Source organism: Myxine glutinosa, chromosome 10 (genome assembly GCF_964187855.1).
Source record: "Myxine glutinosa chromosome 10, kmMyxGlut1.1, whole genome shotgun sequence".
NCBI lineage: Eukaryota > Metazoa > Chordata > Myxini > Myxiniformes > Myxinidae > Myxine > Myxine glutinosa.
Genome location: NC_136270.1, coordinates 52,319,335 through 52,346,567, shown reverse-complemented (window position 1 = coordinate 52,346,567; position 27,233 = coordinate 52,319,335). Strand labels below are relative to the sequence as shown.

Below are 27,233 nucleotides of genomic sequence, written 5' to 3'. Positions count from 1 at the left end.
AGAGAGCAGATAGAGGAGGTAAAAATCGGGGTAGAAACCAAACTGGATGCTCAGAGGGATGAATTGGAACAAATGAGGGCGGCATCTACTAAAGAGATGGAGGAGATGAAAGAGGAGATACGACGAGGTGTAAGTGAGGTCTCGGGGGTACGCGAGGAGGTAAAGCGAGGTGAAAAGCGTATAGAGAAATAGGTGAGAAATGGGACGGCAAAGTTACAAGGGGGCATAGAGGACCTGACGGAGGAGGTGGAACAGCTGACGGTGGGACAGACGGAGTTAGTGGAGCAGGTACAAAGGAACACTGCGGTACTAGGAGGGTTAAAAGCGACACAAAACGACATTAAAAATGACTTGATAGCGACACAGAGGCAATGTCAGATGGTACGTGAGGGACTGACAATGAGGTTGGAAGAGGTGACAGAAGTAATGGAGACGAAGGACCGAGAGGTGAGGACGTACATAGAGACTGTCAAGATAGCCTTAGAGGACGAACTTGAGGAGACGCACCGGGAAATAAAAGAGGTGAAGCAAAAATTAGAGGAAGTGGAAGAAGAGGTGAGTGAAATTAAGAAGAGACGGACAGAAACTAAGAGAGAAATACAGGAGGAGGTGATGGAATATGTACAAGGTCGGTGCTCAACTCATAATGGTGTGCTCACTAACCAAATAAAGAGTTTGCAGGTGGCGAAAGAGGTGCGGAGACGACGTGCCAAGGTGAGTGGCGATATACGAGGAAATGTACATGATGTGAGGGGAGCTTCAGTCGGCTTGGGGATTGATTTGGATCCGGGTGTTCGTGAGAGGCCGTTGGTGAAGTGTGCGACAGGTACGGTGTGCGAAAGAGGAGGTGTGCAAGAATGTCCGACTCTGGGGTGTGTGAGGAAAAAGTGCGCGCCGAGGAGTGAGTGTGCTGTCGAGAGCGAGTTGGTCGAAGCGCGTGTGCGAGGGGGCACATGGAAGCGCGGTGTGGTGATTGTTACAGAGGATGTAACGAGAGAGTGTACACCTGTGGTGAGTGTTACGGAGGAAGTAACAAGAGAATGTGCGCAAGAGGATGCGCGAGAAAGGTGTGTAACGGACGGGTGCATGGGGAAAGAGTGCGCTGTCAAAAGTAAGGAAGAATGCACACCTGTGGTGAGTGTTACAGAGGGTGTAATGGGAGAGTGTGCGCAAGAAAGGTGTGTAACGGACGGGTGCATGAGGAAAGAGTGCGCTGTCGAGAGTAAGGGTGAGTGCGCTGTCCAGGGTGGTGATGAAAGTAGTGAGAGTGACACGGAGCGTAGAGCGTGTGTGGGAATGCACACTTGAGTTGGTAGTGAGGCACGTGGTTGGGTGTGCGAGTGAGAGCACACCTGTGGTTGTCACAGAGGAGGTGACCGAGGAGGGGGTGCGAAGAGGTGTGTTGGTGAGGTGTGCGAACGACGAGTGTGTGCCAAGGTGTTCGGTGGTCAGGTGTGTGACCAAGTCTGTGAGCGGAATGAGTGTACCTGGGTGTGTAAGAGAAGGTGCAATGACGAGGAGCATGGGAACAGCTGGATGTATGAGCAAGGAACGGGCTGCGGGGTGTAAGCATGCAGGTGAGGCATCGACGGTAACCGGGTTAGCGGTTAGAGCGACGTACAGCCGAATCGGGCCCTCGGTGCGCGTTGGGCAGCTTCGCGTGCCGCGAGGACCAGCGGGGATCCGAACCACGGCGGTTTCGAAAGAACCGCCGTACGCGATCCACGCTGGGCATCGCTTTGAACGGCCGCGTCCGTGCTCCGCTAGGCGGAACGGGCAGCCCGATAGGAAGGGTCGTCATGGCGACCCCTTTTTGTTGAGGCGTTCCGGCAGGTCGAGATCGGGACATTGGATGGCTCCGTGCCGAGGTGGTGCATGGGATCTCGGCCCGGGTAAACCTCCTTCCCTGCACCGAGTGCCGGACGCATCCAGCCGCCGGCACCCAAGAACCCGCATTCATTGCTCGGCTGTACGAAGCCGAGCTTTAGAAGTGAATTGGCGCACCGAGAGGATCTAGTAAGTAGACGGGTGATGAGGTTAGTGTTTTGGACCCGAAATTAGAAAAACAAAATTTGATGATTGGCAAAGGGATTGGCAGAGTGATGATTGGCAGAGGATTGGTAGCGTGATTGGCAAATTTTTGATTTGTGGAAATTGGACGAGCAAAATTTATAGTAAGAGATGCCCCATGTGATGGGATGGCCAATCCACCATCCCTCACAGCAGGGGGGCAAAGGAGCACTAGTTTATGGGGTTGATGGCAGTGAAAACTAGCCCGGGAGGGTTAGGATATATCATGTGTAGGGCCCTAGAGATTGACATTGGGTAACGTTAAGGTTAGGGAGTGACAGATACCTGTAGTGGGGATGCAGGTAGATTAGAGTGGATGATAATGACGAGGGAACGCAATAGTTTAAAAGGGACGACTGGGAAGCGCAAGTTTCAGAGGGGAGTAGTTAGATGAGATGATGTCGTTTGTTTGAGGATTGAAAAGTGTATGGTGACCAGGTGTGATTGCACAGGTGTGCAACTGAACAGGTGTATGGACCAGTATTTGAGTGAGTAATGGTGATGTGTGTTGTGTTGACCAACTGGTCCAGGAAGAGGAGGAGGGTGCAGGTGTCACCAGGTGTGAGTGCACAGGTGTGCAACAGCAGGTATGAGGAACAGGTGTATGGAGAATGGTTATGTGGAATAAATGGTGTGGAGTATATGGAGTATTGGAATGGATGGTCGTGGAGTGAGTATGGTGGAAACTATGGAGTGTAGTGGATGGTGCGAAGGTGTGAATGGGGGAAGAGTGGACCCCCATCACGAATACCCGGGGCGGGTAGTGTAAGTGTTAGGTAGAGGGTATAGGTAAATTGTGGTTGGATATTGGCATCTGTGGTGCGGGTGGAAGAATGGTGATTGGATGGGTGCATTAGTGTTGTGGAAATGGCTGGGCGTGTAGCCTGTTAGTGTGTGTAGTTGGTTTGGGCACTCCACCACTGTGAGGATGTCGGCCAGGTGAGGCCGCAGGTGGGCTCTGGGAGCCGGTAGTTGTGGATGGGGCCCGAGGATCCGGAGGACGGACCCGGGTAGCCCAGTGCCAGAGGGCACCAAGGGGTGACAGAGCCAGGAGGGGCCTTCCCTAGTTAGTTAGGTTAGGGTGAGGAGCTAGGTAAGCTCGGGTGGCAACTACAGTGGTGGAGGTGTGCAGGTGGGTAGACCTGCTGGGAGAGCTACACGACCCAGCCCAGAAATTGTGCAAGGGCACAGGGAGATGAATCGGGGGAGTGAGACCCCAAATTGAGAAGCACCACAGTTTGGTCAATGGGAATTGGTTTTTAGAACCCATCGTGTAAGTTGGCCAATGGATTGGCAGGGAGAGACCCCGGGTAGAGTAAAGTGTGTTAAAGTCATTTAGAGGATAGTTAGGATGAAGAATCTCCTTGCACCATCTACATGCACTCACCTGAGATGACGTACCTCCACACCATGCCAGGTTGTTTAATTATTTTTGATGCAAATGTTTGGATGGTGAGACGCATCATGACGTGGGTGTGACATTGTGCTTGATGTTCCATCTCTTCCTCCTTATGAGGATTGATGATGAATTTGGGTGATGGCAAATTTTGGCTAGAGGGATTGTGGGAACGAATTTGGTATAGAAGAAATATGGGGAAGATGTGACAGTAGCGACGAATTTGTAAATGTGTAGATTTTTTAAATATGGGGTGAGGGCAAGGGTAGTGTAGGTGACAGGGGGGGGTGACAGGGGGGGTGACGTACGGTAGGGACGAGCTTTCTCACTTCGCTCTCCGTACGCATTTCGCCCTGCATTGCCTTATTGATGTGTACCCTTGTGACCTTACCCCTCGCTCATCTGTCTTCCCCCCTTTTGTCTCCCACATGAGCTGTGCGCCATTGGGCGCCGAGGGGAGCATGCGTGAGTCGGCCATTGTGCGCCCGGAACTCCCAGAACCAGCTGTCTGCATCGATGCACCACATTATGGACCACACATCTGTGGCCGAGCACCACTTACGGACCCCATGGGTTGGGGCATGGCCCCTCTGCTGGAACCGCCATGAGGGCCCGAAATCTTGCTGGCGGACCTTGGCCACAGGGCACCGATGCCCCACAGGTGAACCACACGAGTCGGCCTGGTGGGCCATAAATAAATAAAAGGGACACGTTGGGTGCAAGTTTTAATACAAATAGGCCGCCAGCAAAGGAAAAAGACAACATCTGGAAGAAATAATAAAAGCCAGCAGAGGGAGCCGAAGAGCAAGAGAGCACCTGCAGGGTTAGGGGTTGTTGGTTTATTTTTATTGATGAACAGTGATGACTGTGCACCGATTGGTGCTTGAGGGTGTATTGGTGCGTTTTTGGGTGCTTTCATGGTGCGTCGATGCAGAGCAGACTGTCTCCCCCCCAGAAAGAACAATTACAGGTCCTGGGTTAGTCTTGTAAATAAAAGTAGTGTCAATTGTAAATAATGCTCCCCACCGTCAATGCATAGTTTGAAGACCATTCCGCAATTCGGTTAGCTGTGGGCGTGAGTCTGTTAGGCAGGGTGCAATGGAGCAGCGGGACATATTTATCTATGTTTTAAAACTGTCGCACGCAGGGTCAGGTTAAAAGTAGAGGGAACCACACCTACGTGTCACACTAAATAAAGTTATAGGCCCGGGATGTGCCTAAGAGGAGGAGGGTGCAGTGTTGCGGATATGAGGATTGTATTTTTTTGATTGTGTGTATTGTAGTGGTAAATTGTTGTGTAACATTGGTTGGATATGGCCCCTCCTGCCTCCAGAGTTGTGTAAAGGTAAAAAGGGCGTCTCGGTAGTTAATTCCATGAAACACCACATTGAAGGACCCGATAAAACCCTTGTTCAGTAGCTTATATCTTATTATGTGTTTTAGAGTAAGGCCTTGTCTTCCATTAGAATAATACTCCATTGCACCGAATCAATTAAGAATAGCTCCCCTTCAATACTTCCATTTCCCAGCCAAACTCTCCATCTGCGGGTAAAGCAGTTCACAAGCGTGGGGTGCACGCCCTCTCATTTCGCTGCGATAGTGAATATGTGCTCCGTGCTCTGTTTGAACAGGAGGGGCGGGGTCGCCAGGGAGAGGCAAGCCCAGGGCGCGCCACGAAGGGCGGGGCTGTTCAGCCCCATGCCCAAATAAGGAAACAAGCCCGTGGCTCGCCACGAGGGGCGTGCCGTCGGCACCATGCCCAAATAAGGAGACAAGCCCGTGGGATTACCATACAAGGTCACGAAACAGAGCACGGGGGGGGGGGGGGCGGTACCGAAACCGAAGAGGGCATGTCAGACCCGCGCTGAAGGTTTGGAGAGAAGGGTGTGACGATCGCTGGGACAAGCTACACGAGGGATACGGCAGATGAGTCCAGGTGCGTAAGAGGGTTGGCAGTCCACCGGGAGAGAGTTCAGAGTTGCACCGGAGTTGCGTGAGAGATACGAAAAGCCTTTGACAAAGAGCCGCTTCAACCAGCCCCGTTTCAACCAGCCGAGTGACCCTGCCGGCGTGCGCTGTAAAGCCGAATACAAGGAGCTGCCGGCTCCTCGCTTCCCGCCCGGAGTGGACCTGCTCGCTGTGCCCTGTGATCCCGCCTGCTCATCCCTCCAAGTCCAAACGATTCCTACCCTTCCATCCATTTGCGTACGTGAGTTTGTTCTGTTCATGCTGTCCTGGGTAGTAAACTAAGTCAGTATAAGCTAGTAATTTGCACTGTGTTACCTGCTTTTTCATGTCCGCTGCAAATACCCGTGACTGCTCTTTTTGCTTATGTGTGTGTAAATAATAATAAACCCCGTTACTCTTCTGTACGTCTTCTTCTTCCTCTTTGCATTCGTCGTCTTAGTCTTTTCCGGATTGAATAGCGGTGGTGCGATACGGCCAACGTCTGGGTGAATCGGGTGAGTCAGGGAACAACTGTTCGGCCGCGGTGCCTTCGCTCGGCAAACAACATCCATATCCGCGGACCGTAACAATATATATATTGTTACAGATACGACTTTGATGGTATGGTGGGCCGAGCGGGATGGCCGCCGTATCCGTACAAGTTACCCGATTGTGCCCGAATGTTGACTAATCGCGCTACGCTGGCTCAATAGGAAAGAGAAGACACCCGGCTGGGTTATAATGACACAATACGACACCAGGGATACGGTTCTCAAAGGTTGTTATTACAATTGCGGAAGGTTTAGATTACAGGGACAAGAGGGAAACATAGGAAGGTGGGCACTTAAACACACTTATATTATCCCCGGACAGACGACAGGTAACCGCGGGACAAGGCTCACTCACACGGGGTTTGATGGCCAGGAAAGCGGCAGTCGATGGCTCAGGTGCACCTGGCTCAGGGACAGAATCACGTACGGTGGTGTCCAGCAGATGCGGGGAGGTCGCTCAGCGCTCGTGGGTCGCGACTTTGGTGGAGATGCCGGGGAGGTCGCTCAGCGCTCGGGAGGGTGGCGTCTTGTCCTTCCAAGCTCGGGGCGCATCTGACGTCACGTCCGGCGCGGGGCCGCGTATATCCGGCGGGGAGTCACGCCCTCGCTCGTTAGCTCCGCCCCATATGGCATCGGCCCATGGCTTCTCATTGGGTGCGGGGGTTACCGGCTCCGCCCTTGACGAGGGGCCGACAGGGAGCCCCCTTCTGGGTAACCCCGTCGAGCACATGTTCAATGGCGGCCAACCGAGCCGGAGTGAGGACGCAAAGCCGCTGTTGTTGTTGTTGTAGTTGGAGCTTGAGATGATGGGAAGAGATGCGGGGAGGTATGGGAAGGTCCTAAACTCCTACTGGTGCCATATCATCACATTCTGGTGCAACGAAGAGTCATAATTAATGGAAACAAGTCCTTAACTGACATAGATTAAGAATAACTAGCAAGATGTCCTATAATTGTCTACGCGTGGTGCGGGGGACCTGGGCACGACATTTAATGGGGGGATGAAGGGGAAGATCGGCTCTAATGGGTGTTGTTTACAGACAATGGGACTAGGGAATGGGGTAAGGGAGAGTTGGGGAGTATCGGAGAAAATAGGGGAATATTTACAAGCGGATATGGAGGCCAAATTCCATATTCGCAACATTGCACCCTTCTCTACCCTCGGGGCGTCCCGACCCGATAAATTTTTACCTACTTTAGTGTGGCACGCAATGTAGTTCCCTCTACTATTAACTCTACCCTGAGTGCGACAGTTTTACAGATATTCACAAATGAGTAAATATGTCCCCCTGCGACGTTGCACCCTTCTCCTCACAGAAACACACCCACAGGATAACCGAATCCGGAAAGAATTCTCAAACTAAACATACAGCCGGTAGGGAGCATTATTTACAAGACTACGCTGCTATTTACACTACGATCCAGGACCCGTTTTTGGAGGAACACATGCAGATGTTATGCATAGAGAGAGAGCGCGCTTGCCAACATCGATACACCAACCCACGAGTGCTCTGTGGCCGACGGCCTTTAATAACGTGCAGAGCACCCTTCCCGCGCATCAAAAGCACCACCCCACCACCAATCGGTGCAGACCATTGTTCATTGGAATAAAAATAAATTCGACAACCCCTAACCCTGCAGGTGTCTCTTGCTCTTCTTGTGGTGCACTTGGTGGTGTTAACTATTAGTGGTTCACCTGTATGGCATAGGTGCCACGTTGATCCATAGGTCCATCCCCGGGTGGTGCTTGGCCGCAAACGAACTGCGGTCCATTGTGGGTGGCCACAAACATTGCGGTCCATATGGTGTACCGATCCAGGCAGCGAACAGCGAAAGTGCAGGCCCACAACTGCGCAGCCAGCACCTCTCTCTCCTCTCTCTCTACCCCAAAGCCAGATCCTCGGAGGTGGGAGACAAAAGAAGCAGACAAGTGAGTAAGGTGGTAAGGGCGCAAAAGTGCACGCAATGTAAGGTAATGCACACTGGGGGCACATGGGAACCAGGTGAGACAGGTACGTTCCTATCGTACGCCCCCCCCCCACCAGGTAACCTACATGGCCCCTCCCTTACCCCTTACTGCATCCACACAACACAACACTACTCATAAACATCTACTTTACAAATCAACAAACATCCCTACTGTCTTCCCCGTTCCTCCCATATACCAAATTCGTCTTCTCTCCCTCCTAACCAATCAAATTTGCCATTTTCAACTCTCATCAAAATTTGCCATCTCCAACTGAACATCAAAATTTGCCATCACCAATTCATCATCAGTCCCTCCTAGGGAGGGAGAGATGGAATCACCCCAATGTCTCATCCACGTCGTGATGCGTCTCACAAATCCTCACAGCAATCTCATTTCCTGCAACAAACAAAGAAAACACAGGTGTGGAGTCATCATCATCACCACAGGCAAGTGGCTGCGTATGGTGCGACAGGTTCATTAATCCTAACTATTTCCTAAATGACTTTAACAACTTTACACTACCCGGGGTCTTTCTCCGGCCAAACCATTGGCCCTCTTACACTATGGGTTCTAAAAACCAATTCCCATTGGCCAAACTGTGGTGCTCTTCAATTTGGGGTCTCACTCCCCCGATTCATCTCCCGGTGCCCTCGTACAATTTCTGGGCTGCGACGTGTACCTCTCCCAGTGGGTCTACCCACCTGCACACCTCCACCACTGCAGTTGCCTCCGAGCTTACCTGCTCCTTACCCTAACCTAACTACCAGGGGAAGGCCCTCTGGCTCTCTCCCCACTCCGTGCCCTCTCTGGCACTGGGCTGCCCGATCCACACCCGGGATCCTCAGGCACCCACTCACAACTACCGGCTCCCAGAGCCCACCTGCGGCCTCACCTGGCCGACATCCTCACAGTGGTGGAGTGCCCAACCAACTACACACACTAACAGGCTACACGCCCAGCCATTTCCACAACACTAATGCACCCATCCACAACACCATTCTGCAACCGCACCACAAATGCCAATATCCAACCACAATTTTCCTGTACCCTCTACCTAACACTTACACTACCCGCCCCGGGTACTCGTGAAAGGGGTCCACTCTTCCCCCATCCACACCTTCGCACCACGCACACCACTCCATACCACTTACTCCAACTCTCTCCACACACCTGTACCTGCACACCTGTGCTCTCACACCTGGTGCCACCTGCACCCTTCTCTCCCCAAGCGCATTCGCGCTGATCCACACACTCACTACTCATACACTGCTCCACACACCTGTCCAGTTGCACACCTGTGCAATCACACCTGTTCAATTCTCACAAACACGGCATCATCTCAGCTAACTACTCCCTTCTGAAACTTGCGCTTCCCAGTCGTCCCTTTAACTATTGCGCTCCCTCGTCATTATCATCCACACTAAACTACCTGCGTCCCCACTACAGGTATCAGTCACTAACTAACCTTAACGTCACCTAATGTCCTCTTCTCTAGATCCCTACCGTTATATCCTAACCCTCCCGGGCTAGTTTTCACTGCCATACACCCCATAAGCTATTGCTCCTTTGCCCCACATGGGAAGGATGGTGGATTTGCCATCCCACCACATCGGGGGTCTTTCACTATCAATTTTGCTCGTCCAAATCCAACAATCAAAAATTTTCCATTTAGTGCCAATTCTATTCACTTTTCTAAATTTTGTATCAAATCACTACTATCACTATCACCATCACCCGTCTACTTATTAGGTACTCTCGGTGCGCCAATTCCTGTCCAAAGCCCGGCTTCGTAAAGCCAAGCAATGGATGCTGGTTGTTTTGTGCCAGCGGCTGAATGCGTCCGGCACTCGGTGCAGGGACGGGGGCTTACCCGGGCCGAGATCCCACGCATCACCTCGGCGCGGAGCCATCCAATGTCCCGATCTCGACCTGCCGGCACGTCTCAACAAAACGTGGTCGCCATGACGACCCTTCCTATCCAGCCGCCCGCTCCGCCTAGTGGAGCACGGACGCGGCCGTTCAAAGCGAGGCCCGGCACGCACCGAGGGCCCGATTCGGCTATAAGTCGTTCTAAACTCTACCCCGTCTAACGTCGATGCTTCACCTGCATGCTTACACCCCGAAGCCCGCTCCTTTCTCACACATCCAGCTGTGCCCATGCTCCTCGTACCTTTCCTTACACACCCAGGTACCCTCATTCCACTCACAGCCTTGGTCACACACCTGACCACCGAACACTTTGGCACACATTCGTTGGTCGCACACCTCACCAAAACACCTCTTCGCGCCCCCTCCTCGGTCACCTCCTCTGTGACAATCACAGGTGTGCTCTCATTCGCACACCCAACCACGTGCCTCACCACCAACTCCAGCGTGCATTCCCACTCACGCTCTACCATTCCAGGTGTGCATCCTTCCATCCCAGGTGTACATCCTCGCTCACCTGTCACAACTAACTCACGCTCCATGTCACTCTCACTACTTTCACCTCCATTCCTGACAGCGCACTCACCCTTACTCTTGACAGCACACTCTTTCCCCATGCACCTGTCCGTCACACACCTTTCTCGCGCACACTCTCCCGTTACACCCTCTGTAACACTCACCACAGGTGGACACTCTTCCTTACTTCTGACAGCGCACTCTTTCCTCATGCACCTGTCCGTCACACACCTTTCTCGCGCACACTCTCCCGTTACACCCTCTGTAACACTCACCACAGGTGGACACTCTTCCTTACTTCTGACAGCGCACTCTTTCCTCATGCACCTGTCCGTCACACACCTTTCTCGCGCACACTCTTGCGCACACTCTCCCGTCACACCCTCTGTAACACTCACCACCCCGCGCTTCCACGTGCTCCCTCGCACACGCGCTACGACCGACTCACTCTCGCCAGCACACTCACTCCTTGGCACGCACTTTTTCCTCACACACCCCAGAGTCGGACTTTCTCGCTCACCTCCTTTTTCGCACACCAGACCTGTCGCACACTTCACCAACGGCCTCTCACGAACACCCGGGTCCATCTCGACCCCCAAGCTCCTTAAATCCCCTGGCGCATCATACGCACGACCATATTGGTCACCACTTACACCGGGTCCTCTTCCTCTTCGCTTCTCCTCCATCACCTGCGAATCCCTCATCCGGTTAATGAGCACATCATCACGATCCAAACACAGACTTTGGACCAATTCTTTTATCTCCTCCTTTATCTCCTTCTTATCCCCTCTCCGTCGCTTCTTAATTTCGCTCATCCCTTCTTCCACTTCTTCTAATTTGTGCTTCACCTCTTTTATTCCCCGGTACGTCTCCTCAAGCTCGTCCTCCAAGGCTACCTTGACCGTTTCCAGGTGCGTCCTCACCTGCCGGTCCTTCGTCTCCATTACCTCTATGACCTCGTCCAACCTCGTTGTCAGTCCCTCACGTACCATCTGACATTCCCTCTTCGTCGCTACCAAGTCATCTTTTAGTTCTTTCTGTGTCGCCTTTAAACCTCCTAATACCGCAGTGTTCCTTTGAACCTGCTCCACTAACTCCGTCTGTCCCACCGTCAGCTGCTCCACCTCTTGCGTCAGGTCCTCTATGCCCCCTTGTAACTTTACAGTCCCCTTTCTCACCTCCTTTTCCATGTGCTCCTCACAGTGCCTCACCTCCTCGCGCACTCCTCCGACCTCCTCACTCACTCCTCTTCTGATCTCCTCTCCCATCACTTGCATCTCCTGCCCAGATGCCACCCTCATCTGCTCCATTTCCTCCCTGTGAGCATCCAGTTTGGTTTCTACCCCCATTCTGACCCCCTCTATCTGCTGCTCCATTTGTTTAACTTCCCTTTCCGCTTGGTCCCTCATGTCCCTCAATTTGCCTTCCATACTGTTTTCTAACCCCTCTAACCCATTTTTCACTCCCTCTATTTGATTCTCTTGAGCGGCCATTCTGTTTTCTACCCCCGTTAACCCATGTTTCACTCCCTCTATCTGATTCTCTTGAGCGGCCATTCTGTTTTCTACCCCCGTTAACCCATTCTTTACTTCTTTTATCCCGTTGTCTAACCCCTCAAATTTCTTTTCTAATCCCTCACCGGTACCCCTCATTTGGCCCTCCAATCGCTCACCCTGAGCATCCATCCGGTTCCCCATTACCCCCATTTGGCCCTCTATTCGTTCCATAAGGGCCCTCATTTGCAACATAAAAAGGTTCGGATCCACCAGGGGCGCTGCCACGGTCACGGGCGCGGTGACCAGCGAGGCGCCATTTTGCGCGTCTGCTACCCTCGCTGCTTCGCTCTCCTCACGTCCCTCAATTTGGTCCTGGACCGACCCTGCCTCACTCTCCCCTACCGGACCCCAGCCGTCTTGATCCGCCATAGCGCGACTTTCAAAATTCGGTTTTTATTTTTTTATTTTCGTAAAACAAATTGAAATTTCGCCGTTATAATTTCGCGCGGGAAACGCGCTCCGAATCGATTCGGTCGAGCGCCGTACGCGCTCCGGCTCGATTTTCCCTCCCAAAATTTGGGCCTAACTAATTTAGTCCCGGGTTCGAATTCCACTCCTCGACACCAATTGTTACAGATACGACTTTGATGGTATGGTGGGCCGAGCGGGATGGCCGCCGTATCCGTACAAGTTACCCGATTGTGCCCGAATGTTGACTAATCGCGCTACGCTGGCTCAATAGGAAAGAGAAGACACCCGGCTGGGTTATAATGACACAATACGACACCAGGGATACGGTTCTCAAAGGTTGTTATTACAATTGCGGAAGGTTTAGATTACAGGGACAAGAGGGAAACATAGGAAGGTGGGCACTTAAACACACTTATATTATCCCCGGACAGACGACAGGTAACCGCGGGACAAGGCTCACTCACACGGGGTTTGATGGCCAGGAAAGCGGCAGTCGATGGCTCAGGTGCACCTGGCTCAGGGACAGAATCACGTACGGTGGTGTCCAGCAGATGCGGGGAGGTCGCTCAGCGCTCGTGGGTCGCGACTTTGGTGGAGATGCCGGGGAGGTCGCTCAGCGCTCGGGAGGGTGGCGTCTTGTCCTTCCAAGCTCGGGGCGCATCTGACGTCACGTCCGGCGCGGGGCCGCGTATATCCGGCGGGGAGTCACGCCCTCGCTCGTTAGCTCCGCCCCATATGGCATCGGCCCATGGCTTCTCATTGGGTGCGGGGGTTACCGGCTCCGCCCTTGACGAGGGGCCGACAGGGAGCCCCCTTCTGGGTAACCCCGTCGAGCACATGTTCAATGGCGGCCAACCGAGCCGGAGTGAGGACGCAAAGCCGCTGTTGTTGTTGTTGTAGTTGGAGCTTGAGATGATGGGAAGAGATGCGGGGAGGTATGGGAAGGTCCTAAACTCCTACTGGTGCCATATCATCACATTCTGGTGCAACGAAGAGTCATAATTAATGGAAACAAGTCCTTAACTGACATAGATTAAGAATAACTAGCAAGATGTCCTATAATTGTCTACGCGTGGTGCGGGGGACCTGGGCACGACATTTAATGGGGGGATGAAGGGGAAGATCGGCTCTAATGGGTGTTGTTTACAGACAATGGGACTAGGGAATGGGGTAAGGGAGAGTTGGGGAGTATCGGAGAAAATAGGGGAATATTTACAAGCGGATATGGAGGCCAAATTCCATATTCGCAACAATATACTGAAACGCAAAAGAAACTTACCACCTTTGAAACCTTTAAATATCAACAATAACACTGCATGTAGTAAATGTGTGAACTTATTTGTGGACAATAGTGTCCTCACTGTCAGATAAAACAGTCACGGATGGTCACTTGAACCTTCAATGGTCACTTCACAGCACAGCTGTTGAACAGCCGTTTTGACTGTCAGTGATTAGCCAAGGGGTACGGGATGATTTTAATGAGCTGCACGTGATGTCTTGATGTTGGTTTTAAAAAGGCCAGTGCAAAATGGGCATTTTGACCGAAAAATTTGACCATTTTGACCAACTTCAAAAAGACCGAAAACACAAAAGAAACTTACCACCTTTGAAACCTTTAAATATCAACAATAACACTGCGTATAGTAAATGTGTGAACTTATTTGTGGACAATAGTGTCCTCACTGTCAGATAAAACGGTCACGGATGGTCACTTGAACCTTCAATGGTCACTTCATAGCACAGCTGTTGAACAGCCGTTTTGACTGTCAGTGATTAGCCAAGGGGTACGGGATGATTTTAATGAGCTGCACGTGATGTCTTGATATTGGCTTTAAAAAGGCCAGTGCAAAATGGGCATTTCAATCAACATGCCACGATTGTCAAGGGATCAACTGCAGCGTGCCCTGGGCATGCTGCAAGGTGGACTGAACTACCGTGAGGGGGCACGTCGCCTTGGCTGTTCACACCAGACGATATCGGCCCTGGTGGACAGAGACACCCTCCACAACTCTGCAGATGACAGACCTCGATCAGGGAGGCCAAGAGTCACCACTGCAAGGCAGGACAGGCAGATGGTCCGAAGTCACCTGCGGGATCGATTCCGTCCAGCATCCCGCACTGCGGCAGAAACTCTGGGGCGTGCAAACCCACGGATCTCCAATGATACTGCACGAAGACGACTGCATGACTCTGGTCTGACTGCCAGAAGACCATACAGAGGCCCCGTGATGACGGTTGCCCATCGCCGCAACCGTCAGAGATGGTGCCAGCAGCATCAGCGGTGGACCTTGGCGCAGTGGAACGAGGTCGCTTTCAGCGAAGAGTCAAGGTTCTGTGTGGACAGTCCTGATGGGCGTGAGCATGTCTGGAGAAGAACTGGCGAGCGATATGCCGATTGTTGCGTGCGTCAAGCCAACAGGTGGGGTGGCCCAAGTGTGATGGTGTGGGCAGCCATATCAGGCCGGTACAGGACGCCACTGGTGGTTGTGGATGGGAATCTTAACGCCCAGCGGTATGTGGATAACATCCTGCGACCTCATCTGCTGCCATTCCTGCTAGACCACCCAGAACTGAGAACCTTTCAGCATGACAACGCTCGTCCCCATGCTGCTCACTTTACCACTGCATTTCTCCAAGGCGAGAACATCAACACCATGCAGTGGCCTGCGCTCTCCCCTGACCTGAATCCCATAGAGCACCTGTGGGATGAGCTTGGGAGACGCGTCGTTGGCAGGGCCAGGACACGGGCAAAGCTGCTTCAGACATTGAGGACTGAGTGGGACAGAATCCAGCAGCAATCCATCCAAAGACTGGTAGGCAGTATACACCGACGATGCACTGCCTGTATCCAAAACAATGGTGGCCATACACGCTATTGAAAGGGGACTGACATTGCACCCTGTGCTGTTCTGTACTGTAGAACAAACTGATGAGATGGTGTATCTTGGTCAAAAACTTGACATGTCATCAATAAAATGCCAATGTTTCAATTAGCAATTGTTGGTTTGTTTTATTTTGAACTGTTACAATTTTATTACATTTCAAACAAGTGGTAAGTTTCTTTTGCGTTTTCGGTCTTTTTGAAGTTGGTCAAAATGGTCAAAATGGTCAAATGTTTCGGTCAAAATGCCCATTTTGCACTGGCCTTTTTAAAGCCAATATCAAGACATCACGTGCAGCTCATTAAAATCATCCCGTACCCCTTGGGTAATCACTGACAGTCAAAACGGCTGTTCAACAGCTGTGCTATGAAGTGACCATTGAAGGTTCAAGTGACCATCCGTGACCGTTTTGTCTGACAGTGAGGACACTATTGTCCACAAATAAGTTAACACATTTACTATACGCAGTGTTATTCTTGATATTTAAAGGTTTCAAAGGTGGTAAGTTTCTTTTGTGTTTTCGGTCTTTTTGAAGTTGGTCAAAATGGTCAAATTTTTCGGTCAAAATGCCCATTTTGCACTGGCCTTTTTAAAGCCAATATCAAGACATCACGTGCAGCTCATTAAAATCATCCCGTACCCCTTGGCTAATCACTGACAGTCAAAACGGCTGTTCAACAGCTGTGCTATGAAGTGACCATTGAAGGTTCAAGTGACCATCCGTGACCGTTTTGTCTGACAGCGAGGACACTATTGTCCACAAATAAGTTCACACATTTACTACACGCAGTGTTATTGTTGATATTTAAAGGTTTCAAAGGTGGTAAGTTTCTTTTGCGTTTCAGTATATATATATATATATATATATATATATATATATATATATATATATATATATATATATATATATATATATATATATATATATATATATATATATATATATATATATATATATATATATATATATATATATATACATACATATATACATATATACATATATATATACATATATATATACATATATACAGACTTGGCATTTAAAATGGATTTTTTTTTTTTTCTTGACTTCTTTACTTTCTTAACTCAGTATATCAATCTGGTGAGTTTCTTTCACACTTTGGTGATTTATTTGTTAAAAGAACCATGTCACTGATTGTCTGTCGCAGCAAGAAGTCAACAACAGGATTATATCACAGGTGGCGTGGCAAAATGTACGGACAGGTGCATCTGACAATTGGCTTTACAGTCAGGTATACAAGGGTTGTTGCGTTCTGTATTAGTGGAAAACAACTGCTGCACATCTCCAAAAGTTATTGCTGCTTCCTCTGGAGATGGTCCGTCAACTCGACAATGCTGTTTGTCATGGAGTGGTGGCTTTACGAAATTACGGCATGAAAGAGCGTGCTTTTGCTCGGCAGTATGGCATCACTCAAGGTCAGGTGTCAAAGATCCTGAAACGAAATGCTCAGAAGGGTGTCCCAACTCCAATACCGAGGCCAGGACGTCCCCGCAGAACCACAAGGAGGGATGATCGCCAGCTGCACCGGTTAGTCCGCAATGGCCGTACCAAGTCAGCTAATCGGCTTAGGGCTGAGTGGCAGCAACTGACAAATGTGCCTGTATCCAGAAAGCCAGTCAACCAACGACTGGTTCAAGCAGGCCATCGTGCCAGGCGTGCCCTGAGAAAGCCACGCCTGACCAGACAACACCGCCAGCGCCGATTGCAGTGGGCCAGAGAGCACTGTCAATGGCAGCCAGGACACTGGAATCATGTGATCTTCAGTGACGAGTCTAGATTTCTGGTCTATCGTCAAGTTGGCCGCGTCCGAGTGCACAGACAAGTGCATGAAGCCTACAACAAAGATTGTATAGTGCCAAGAGTCCAAGCTGGAGGTGGTGGGGTGACCGTTTGGGCTGCTTTTCATGCAGGGGGCAAAACTGACCTGGTTGTTCTGAATGGAAACCTGAACCAGTTCAAGTACAGGGCTATTCTGGAAGAAACATTGCTTCCATTTGCTCGTGCAGCCTTTCGAGGAAACTTTGTCTTCCAAGATGACAATGCACGGCCTCATTGTGCTCGCATGATCCAACACTTTCTTGCTGACAGTGGTGTAGAGCATATGGAGTGGCCTGCCATGTCCCCGGATATGAATCCGATAGAGAACTTGTGGGCAGAATTAACGCGTCAAATCGACCACTTGGACCAGCAGCCGACCTCTGTGCGTGAATTGCAGCAGGCTATTGTCACTGCATGGCAAGCGATTCCTGTCCAAACCTTGGCAAATCTCGTGAACAGCATGCCTCAATGTGTACGTGCTCTCCTGAATGCTCGTGGGGGTTACACGAAGTACTGAACTGTAATTTTACTGTCGGTAATCCCAGTCGTAATTTAACTTTTGTTAAAAAAAATTTGGCTAATGTGCAAAATAAACAGATACTTCTGGAAAACGTACAGAAGTTTAACACAGTACTACTGTCCATGAATTGAGTTCGATATCAGTTTACATCACTTTCAAGGATCAATTTATTTGTTTTGAAATGTCAAATGTGGTTTTTGTTTCTTTTAAAGGTCACATTAACAAAATCTAGAATAATTTCAACATAATTCCAATGAACTTTTGGTTCTAAGACATCTTGAAAAGAAAGTTCACCCCCACAAAAAAAATATTCCATATTAAATGCCAAGTCTGTGTGTGTATGTATGTGTGTGTGTGTGTGTGTATATATATATATATATATATATATATATATATATATATATATATATATATATATATATATATATATATATATATATATATATATATATATATATATATATATATATATATAAATATATATGTATATATATATATATGTATATATATATATATATATATATATATATATATATATATGTATATATATATATCACTCCTCCCCTCTATGACGAGGTGGAGACACGCCCTTCTTCCCCGACCTTGCCTCGTGGCCAATGGTGGTTTTGGGGGCGATTCGAGCTCGCCCCAGCCAAAGGGCAGCAATGGCAATGAAGAAAACCGCCCAAAATGCAGTTGGCAATTGCAGCAAAGTGGACGGCAGATGAAATGCAGCAAAGTGGCTAAACCTGGCACTTGGAAGATGCCATGTCGGAGGGATCTACTTTATTTAATGCAGTGCAATGGAGTGTCAAATTAATGGAAGACAAATCCTTAGCCTAATACACATAATAAGGATATAACTACTGAACATGGATATATGGTGTCCTTCGTGTATGCTTTATGGAATTAACTACGGGAACGCCCTTTGACCTTTATACAACACTGGAGTAAGGAGGGCGATATTTTTACAACTATTTACACAACAACAACAAAAAAAACAAACCATTCTCATATCTACAACACTGCACCCTCCTCCTCTTAGGCACGTCCCGGGCCTCTTCCCTTAACTTTTAGTGTGGCATGTAGGTGTAGTTCCCTCTACATTTAACCTGACCCTGAGTGCGACCGTTTTAAAACATAAATAAATATGTCCCGCTGCTCCATTGCACCCTGCCTAACAGATTCACGCCCACAGCTAACCGAATTGCGGAATTGGTCTTCAAACTATACATTGACGGTGGGGAGCATTATTTACAATGACGTTACTTTATTTACAAAACACAACCCAGGACCTGTGATTGTTCTTTTGGGGAGGGGGAGACAGTCTGCTCTGCATCGATGCACCATGAAAGCACCCAAAAACACACCAAAGCACCCTCAAACACCAATTGGTGCACAGTCACCACAGTTCTCAATAAAAATAAAAACAACAAACCCTGGTGCTGGTCTTCCTCTTCGGCTCCCTCTGCTGGCTATTTGTTCTTCCAGATGTTGTCATCTTCTTTGCTGGCGGCCTATTTGCAATAATAAAATGCACCCAACGTGTCCATTTCTTTTATTTATGGCCCACAGGGGGCCGACTATGTATGGTTCACCTGTGGGGCATCGGTGCCCTGTGGCCAAGGTCCGCCAGCAAGATTTCGGGCCTTCATGGCCGGTTCCAGCAGAGGGGCCATGCCCCAACCCATGGGGTCCATAAGTGGTCCTCAGCCACAGACATGTGGTCCATAATGTGGTGCATCGATGCAGACAGCTGGTTCTGGGAGTTCCGGGCGCACAATGGCGGACTCACGCACGCTCCCCTCGGCGCACAGTGGCGCACAGGTCCTCATGTGGGAGACAAGGGGGGAAAAGACAGATGAGCGAGGGGTAAGGTCACAAGGGTACACATCAATACAGGCAATGCAGGGCGAAGTGCGTACGGAGAGCGAAGTGAGAAAGCTCGTCCCTACCGTACGTCACCCCCCCTGTCACCTACTCTACCCTTGCCCTTACCCCATATGTACAAAATCTACACCTTTACAAATTCGTCGCTACAGTCACATCTTCCCCATATTTCCCCTACACCAAATTCGTTACCACAATGCCTCGAACCAAAATTTGCCATCACCCAATTCATCATCAATCCTCATAAGGAGGGAGAGATGGAACATCAACACGATGTCACACCCACGTCATGATGCGTCTCACATTCCAAACATCTGCACAATAAAATAATAAAAACATGGCATGGTGTGGAGTCCTGTCACCTCAGGTGAGTGGATGCAGATGGTGCGAGGAGATCTTCATCCTAACTACTTTCTAAATTACTTTAATACACTTTACACTACCCGGGGTCTTGCCCTGCCAATCCATTGGCCAATTTACACTATGGGTTCTAAAAACCAATTCCCATTGACAAAATTCTGTGGTGCTTCTCAATTTGGGGTCTCACTCCCCCGATTCATCTCCCTGTGCCCTTGCACAATTTCCGGGCTGGGTCGTGTAGCTCTCCCAGCAGGTCTACCCACCTGCACACCTCCACCACTGTAGTTGCCACCCGAGCTTACCTAGCTCCTCACCCTAACCTATCTAATTGGGGAAGGCCCCTCCTGGCTCTGTCACCCCTTGGTGCCCTCTGGCACTGGGCTACCCGGGTCCGTCCTCCGGATCCTCAGGCCCCATCCACAACAACTACCGGCTCCCAGAGCCCACCTGCGGCCTCACCTGGCCGACATCCTCACAGTGGTGGAGTGCCAAAATCAACTACACACACTAACAGGCTACACGCCCAGCTATTTCCACATCACTAATGCACCCATCCAAATACCATTCTTCCACCACGCACCACAGATGCCAATATCCAACCACAATTTACCTATACCCTCTACCTAACACTTACACTACCCTCCCCGGGTATTCGTGATGGGGGCCATCCTCCTTTCCCCCATCCACACCTTCGCACCATCCACTCCACTCCACAGTTTCCACCATACTCACTCCACGACCATCCATTCCAATACTCCATATATTCCAGACCATTTATTCCATACACCTGTTTTTCATACCTCTGTCGTTGCACACCTGTGCAATCACACCTGGTGCCACCTGCACCCTCCTTCCTTCCTGGACCATTTGGTCAGCACAATACACATCACTATCACTCACTCATACACTGCTCCATCCACCTGTTCAGTTGCACACCTGTGCAATCTCAATACAACTCACAATCACAATCATTTACTCACACCCTGCTCAATACACTTGAATACACCTCCAACACTCACACGGCATCATCTGAACTACCTGTTGCCCTGCTAACATAGTGCTCCCGGTCTTCCCTTTAAACTAAGCACATACCACGTCATTATCATCCAAACTAATCTACCTGCGTCCCCACTACAGGTATCATTGTCACTACCTAATCTTAACGTTACCTATTGTCATCTTCTAGGTCCCTACACACTATATCCTAACCCTCCCGGGCTAGTTTTCACTGCCAACCCCATAAAACTAGTGCTCCTTTGCCCCCGCTGTGAGAGATGGCAAAGTTCCCATCCCACCACATCGGGCATCTTCCACTACCAATTTGGCTCATCCAATTGCAACCAATCAAAAATTTCCAATTACTGCCAATTCTATTCACTTTTCTAAATTTTGGATCAAAACGCTATCATCATCATCACAGTCCGCTTTATCTGAGCCTCGGTGCGTCGTCACGTCATTAAAACTCGGCTTCGCAAAGCCGAGCAATGAATTCGGGTGGTTTGGTCGCCTTGGTTGGATCCGTCCGGCATTCACGACTCTGGGGAGGAGGCATGCTCGGGCCGAGGTTCCACGCATCATCGCGGCTCGGTACCTTGCGGTCCCGGGCCCGATGGCTGAGGCTCGCCCGGTCGGAACCCCGTCCCCACGAGGGGCACCGTTCCGCTTCCTCCCACTCGCCCTTGAACCGGACCGGTCGCCTCGCCCGACAAGGCCCGGACTCGACCGTGCAGGGCGGGGCCAAGCCCGAATCGGCAACGACGCTTCGAAGAGAAGCGACGCAGCATCGATCCGCGCCGGGCCTTGCATCCAACAAAGCACACCGCGCCCCGAGTGCTCGCATCGGCTATCCGTCGCCCTAAACGCTAACCCGTCCAATGTCGATGCTTTACTCGCATGCCCACACGCACACGCGACCCTTTTGACACTCACAAAACCCGGCGTTCCAACGCCGTCCGTACATTACACACACTCTGACCATTCCACCAACGCACTCCCTGTTACACACCACACCTCTCGCGCACACTCACCGTTCGCACACTCCCTTAACACACCTCGCGCACCCTCCCCACTCGGTACGTACTCCGTACCACTCACCATGGGCGTGCTCTCTTGCATCCACCCACTAACGCGCTGAGATGTGCTCCCTCGCACTCGCGCCACAACCAACTCAGGTGTGCTTTCTTGCAAACCCTCGCCGTTCATCCCATACGTGCATCCCTCGCACCCGCTCCACCACCAACTCACTCCTCGTGTCACACTCCGTACACCCCGACGTGCATTCTCGCTCGCACTCGGTTTCACTCCCACACTTTATAACACACCCACTCGCCGACGCACACTTTTTCCTCACATGCGTGCCATTTCTACTCAAACGGGACCCTTCACCAACGCCCGGGTGCCATATTGACCCCAATCGCGCGACAATTCTCTTCGCGCCAAACATCCTCCTGCAAAATCTCCCCGCACAATACACAGCACGACTCACCTGGGGGATTCCCTTCTCCACGCGCACCTGCAAATCTTTATAAGGATTAGCAAGTACGGCATCAGGATGTGCATTCAGACTTTGAGCAATTTCCATTCCTTCCTCCGACTGTTGCTCTTCTACGTCTGTCGTTTCTTCAATTTTAATTCCCAGCACTTTTGCTTTCTCTTTATTCACCACGACGACCGCTGGCTTTAATAAAATTCCCTCTTCTACCTCAACGGTCGCCGGTTGCCCTTTACCCCGGGTCGCGATTTCTACCCCGGTCCAGTTACCTGTGCTTTTCTCCGCCTCGCTCAACCAGTGCTCCTCGACCCGCTTTACCTCGTCGTGCACCCTTGGGACCCTTTCGCTCAACCTGCGGTCTCTGTCCCTCTCCGCTTCCCTTACTTCATATGCGACTCTGTCCCTCGCCAGTCCATCATTATCGGCCCTCATTTCGTTCGTTATTGCTTCAATTTGGTCCACCATTTCTCCCATTTTGGCTTCTAGCCCCATATTCGCCATTAGTATGGCTGCACTAATCTGCGCCATGAGGTCCCGCACATCAATTCCCCCTATTTGCGCAGCGGGCGCGGCTACCCCGCGCTCGTGCGAGCTGCCACTTTGTGCGTCTGATACCACGTGCGCGAGCGCCATTTTGTGCACCTGATACCTCCTCAACCACCTCCTCTCCTCATTGCTCTCCTCCATTTCCTCCCTGTGGTCCTGTGTTACCCCTAACCCCTCTTCTAATGCCCCCACCTGCATCCGATCGCCTTGATTGTCCATGGCACGATTTTCAAATTTAAGTTTTTATAAAACAAATTTCGGCCCACTCTTCATTTAAGCGCACTAAGCGCTTCAGGTCCGATCCCGCTCCTGACACCAATTGTTACGGACCGCGGATAAGATGTTGATTTGCCGAGCGGATGGCGCCGCGGCCCTAACAGTTACCCCGACTAACCCGATTCCTGGACGTTGGCCGAATCGCGCCACAGATATTCAATAGGGAAAAGACAAAGGCGACACGGATGTGAAGAAGAAGAAGAAGAAGAAGAGGACAAAAAGGTTTGAAATGCTACTAAATTTATTCCTACTATTTACACAATCAAAGAAACCAAGGAAGAAGGAAAGATAATAAAATAATATACAGAAGAAATCAGAGACACAGTGAAAATACCAGCTTATCTAACAGGCTTAACTTATTCCCTGGACAGAACAAACAAAGACGGACTCACACGGGGAATTGCAGAGTGGATTGGGTGGCTGGAATGGGGAGGAAGGCACGGAGATGGCTGGAGCTTGATCCCGCACGGGACGTCGGGCTGGACCTCGACGGCCGCCGATGCCACCGATCCTGTCGTGTGCGCGGGATCACGGGTCGGAGCTGCTTGGTGGAGCCGACGCACTGGTGGGGGGTCTGGCGTGACGGGTTCTCTCCTCTCTCTTTCTTAGTCCAACCCAGTCCAACAACTTCCTCTCTTGCTTAATCCAACAACAACTTCCAGGCTTTTCGGTGTTCTGATCTCCTCCCTCCTCGACTCTCTCTGGGGGCCTCTGCCTCGGGTTATATTAGCCCCACCCTTGACCCTTTTGCGAACCTCCCCCAAATGTTCTCTCTCCGCCCTCTAAAGCCAACCCCTCGTTCTGGGTTGGTCGGCAAGGGCTGGTTCACTCCTCCCCTCTATGACGAGGTGGAGACACGCCCTTCTTCCCCGACCTTGCCTCGTGGCCAATGGTGGTTTTGGGGGCGATTCGAGCTAGCCCCAGCCAAAGGGCAGCAATGGCAATGAAGAAAACCGCCCAAAATGCAGTTGGCAATTGCAGCAAAGTGGATGGCAGATGAAATGCAGCAAAGTGGCTAAACCTGGCACTTGGAAGATGCCATGTCGGAGGGATCTACTTTATTTAATGCAGTGCAATGGAGTGTGAAATTAATGGAAGACAAATCCTTAGCCTAATACACATAATAAGGATATAACTACTGAACATGGATATATGGTGTCCTTCGTGTATGCTTTATGGAATTAACTACGGGAACGCCCTTTGACCTTTATACAACACTGGAGTAAGGAGGGCGATATTTTTACAACTATTTACACAACAACAACAACAAAAAAAAACATTCTCATATCCACAACACTATACATACGTGTGTGTGTGTGTGTGTGTGTGTCATTTTCTTGGTGGCAATCTTGGAAAACCAGAGGCCATTTCCCACCTTCACATGAAGTTATCGGGGTTCCAAAATTGAAGTTTGGAGTTTTAAGATAATGTCCCAAAATACCGAAAACAAACTTCATTCCAAGTTCTGTTCAAAATAGTAACGGGATCCCAGAATGTTAACCCCACTATTCCAGTCTCCTCGAAACAAACCATAAACTAGAACAGCACTCTTCCACATCACGATGTTGACGGTTAAACCCTCCGCCCACATTATTACATAATCATATACTTGCACCAAGTTTGACTTGGATCCTGTCAGCTGTTCTTAAGTTATCGCGATAATGAAAATCTATCACGGACAGATGGATGGCCGACCTGAAACCATAATGCCTCCGGCGACATCGTCGGCGGAGGCATAAAAAAACGTGCACAATCACCTTTCGTTCTGATCTTCACTCACTTTGAAAATGCAAATGACATGAAACCTTCCTGTATTGTCAAGTTCTGAGAAAATCTTTCAAACTCTTCCTGTTTTTTTCTGAGAAACACCACCTCATAATCATCATCAGTTGTGATGACCTGACATGAACAGTACTACATTTTTTTTAAACCTTTTTCAGGGCTTCTGTTTGATTTTTTTGGGACTGGTGTCTTATTCACAGCACCTTCAATTTAGTTTATACTCTTTCTTCAGGAATGCACAACTAATTTATAATCAAACTTGTAGAACGAAATCATTGAGAAAATGATATGACATGATTTTTAACAATGTAGGATCTTGGCACAATTTAATTTTGGCCATTTCCCACTGCCGAATATGCAGCCATTTGACTGCCCAAAGATAAATAAGTAGCTTAAACTAGTGGATTCGGTTTTTATGATAGAAAATTTCACCAACGCAGGAATGAGCTCACCTTTCTTTGGAAAAAAATAATAAATATAATGTGGGAGTCATTGTTCCAGCATAAAGATCTGAATAACGATATCCTATTTGTGGAATGCCAAGATGGTACAACAGCTAATTACCTGCTACAGTCACAAACATTATCATCATAATCACCACTCAGCTTAACATAAACCATGGAGATGCCCTGGCGAAAGTGTATTCCATCCCGGCCACAAAAGGAAAATACATATAAATCAATGCTGCAGTGGAAAGAATAGCTGAAAGTCTTCATAAATGGATTGTATACGATCACTCAAGTGCACGCATGCACATGCATCCAATGTTTTGTGGGTTATACAAGAAGGAATAAAAGGGCAAATGGTTTGGAATTTACATAGCAATGCTTTTTGAAATATTATTTAAAATACTTGAGGATACCAAATAAAGACCAGAAAATATTTAATATTAAAATTAATATTAGAAAATATTTTATGGATAAAGAGGCATAATTGTCCACATACAGTCACGTGAAAAAGTAAGTACACCCCATGTGAAGTTTTGACTTTTTCAACATACAGCTATTTGATCTTCATTTCAACAATATTGATAGATAAAGGTGATATAATATAACAAATATCATGAAACATTTACATTTTGTAGTCCATTGTATAATTTAAATAAACATAAATGCAAACCCTTGGCTCTCATAGGTGGTATTGCCCCCTTTGGCAGAAACAACCTCAAGTAGGCATTTCTTATAACTGTCTACCAGTCTCTGACATCGACTGGGAGAAATTTTTGCCACTCCTCCATGCAGAATTCTTTCAGCTGTGCGATGTTTGAGGGGTTTCTTGCATGCACAGCTCGTTTCAAATCCCCCCACAACATCTCGATGGGATTTAGATCCGGGCTTTGACTTGGCCATTCCAGAACCCTCCATTTCTTTCTTTTCAGCCATTCCTTGGTGGATTTACTGGTATGTTTAGGGTCATTGTCATGTTGCAAGGTCCACCTCCGGTTGAGCTTCAACTTTCCTACAGATGGCCTCACATTATCCTCAAGCACCCTCTGGTACAATTAATAATTCATAGTGGATTCTATGATGGTGAGCTGCCCAGGCCCTGATGCAGCATAGCTGCCCCAAACCATAATATTTCCACCACCATGCTTTACAGTTCGTATCAGGTTCTTGTGGTCAAATGCTGTCTTTGGTTTTCGCCAAGTATGTCTTCTGGTACTGTTGCCAAATAGCTCTACCTTTGACTCATCTGTCCACAGCACATTGTTCCAGAAGTGCTGGACTTTGCCTAGGTGTTCATTGGCAAATTTTAGTCTTGCCCTGATGTTCTTTCTGGACAGCAAAGGTTTCCTCCTGGCACACCTCCAATGTAGATCAAATTTGTGCAGCCTCTTTCTAATGGTAGACTCGTGCACTTTGACATCAACAGTGGCAAGACCTACCTGTAGGTCCCGTGATGACATTCTGGGGTTCTTAGAGACTTCTTTCAGCATCTTGCAGTCTGCTCTCAGGCTGAACTTGCTGGGGCGGCCAGGCCTGAACAAGTTGGCAGTTGTTTGGAATCTTCTCCACTTGTAGATGATCTTCCAGACAGTCGAATGATTGACTTCAAATTGTTTGGAGATCTTTTTAAATCCCTTCCCAGACTCGTAGGCATCTACAACCTTCTTTCTGAAGGCCTCAGAGAGCTCTTTTGATTTAGGCATGGTGATGCCGCACACTTCAACAACAAACAACAAAACACAACATGCATTTTAAGGCCATTTTCCCTGCTAGAGCGGGGGTTAGCCTTGCGGTCCCCATGACAATCTTCTCCATCTTGCCCTATTTTCTGCATCTCTCCTTTCTGCATTTTCTG

At 49.4% G+C, this 27,233-nt stretch overlaps 1 protein-coding gene across 2 annotated transcripts in view; it reads right to left on the bottom strand.

The window, feature by feature from the left end:
• ZC3H7A (zinc finger CCCH-type containing 7A) overlaps positions 1–27,233 on the bottom strand; it is a 147,257-nt gene that overhangs the window by 38,791 nt on the left and 81,233 nt on the right. The window lies entirely within an intron of this gene.